Source organism: Arachis duranensis, unplaced genomic scaffold (assembly GCF_000817695.3).
Source record: "Arachis duranensis cultivar V14167 unplaced genomic scaffold, aradu.V14167.gnm2.J7QH unplaced_Scaffold_343483, whole genome shotgun sequence".
In the NCBI taxonomy this organism is placed as follows: domain Eukaryota; kingdom Viridiplantae; phylum Streptophyta; class Magnoliopsida; order Fabales; family Fabaceae; genus Arachis; species Arachis duranensis.
The window spans coordinates 1,268,411-1,269,563 of record NW_026264909.1 but is presented as its reverse complement, the minus strand read 5'-3'; the positions used below and the strand labels follow the sequence as shown (position 1 = coordinate 1,269,563).

Sequence of the window (1,153 nt, the reverse complement as noted above, 5' to 3'; positions counted from 1 at the left end):
AAAGGAGTTGTTGGTGATGAGGAAGAGGAGGAATACTTTGAAACAAACATGGAGGAGAACTTGGAAAACACCCATGAAAGAGAAGCTCACAACCATGTCAAAGAAGGCCCTATAAATCATGCTGGGCAAGAGAGGAGAGTTTTAGGCTCTTACATCAATTCAAACCCAAGAAGTTGTGGAAGCAGCAACCAAAAGCCCACCATACATGCCAACAACTTTGAATTAAATCCCCAGCTCATCACCCTTGTTCAGAACAACTGCTTATTTGGAGAAAGTGTCCAAGAAGACCCTAATCAACATCTAACCACATTCCTGAGAATATGTAACACTGTGAAGTCTAATGGAGTCCATTCGGATGTCTATAGACTACTTTTGTTCCCTTTTTCACTTAGGGACAAAGCATCTAAGTGGCTGGAGTCCTTCCTGAAGGTGAGCTTGACAAATTGGGAAGATGTGGTGAACAAATTTTTGGCAAGATTCTACCCTCTTCAAAGAATTAACAGGCTGAGAGCTGAGGTGCAAACGTTCAGGCAACAAGATGGTGAAACTCTCTATGAGGCATGGGAAAGGTTTAAGGACTTAACAAGAAGATGCCCATCGGACATGTTTAATGAATGGGTTCAAAATAAGATGTCATTGAAATGATAGCTGAGAATGACTACTTCTATGCTTCTGAAAGAAGCAACACTCGAGGAGTAATGGAGCTGAACCACATGGATGCATTGCTGGCTCAAAATAAGATGATCTCCAAGCAGCTAGCAGATCTCACCAAGAAGGTAGAAGAAAACCAAGTTACAGCAGTCATCACTTCATTACCAGCTCAAGAAGGAGTGAATATATAAGAAGAAGGTGACTCGAAACAAGCCAATTATGTTAGAAACTCACCCAGACAGATCCATGATCCATACTCCAAAACTTACAACTCTGGATGGAGAAATCACCCTAACTTTGGGTGGGAAATCAGCAAGACCAAGACCAAGGCCAAGACCAGAGACGCCACAACCACAATCCCAATAGCAATACAACTCACCAACATACCTCACAGAGATTCTATCAACACCCACCTAACCACCCTTCTCAACCACCTAACCTCAACCCACCATCACTAATCGAAGATGGACTTTCCAAAATTGAGACTCTACTTGAAGACATA

General features: G+C 42.3%; 1 non-coding gene across 1 annotated transcript; it reads right to left on the bottom strand.

Annotated features, from left to right (window-relative positions):
• Positions 1 to 501: 501 nt before the first annotated feature.
• LOC127744415 (small nucleolar RNA R71) lies at positions 502 to 603 on the bottom strand. Its single transcript, XR_008005404.1, has one exon. It is a non-coding gene; the product is annotated as a small nucleolar RNA R71 (small nucleolar RNA).
• Between the last annotated feature and the right edge of the window lie 550 nt (positions 604 to 1,153).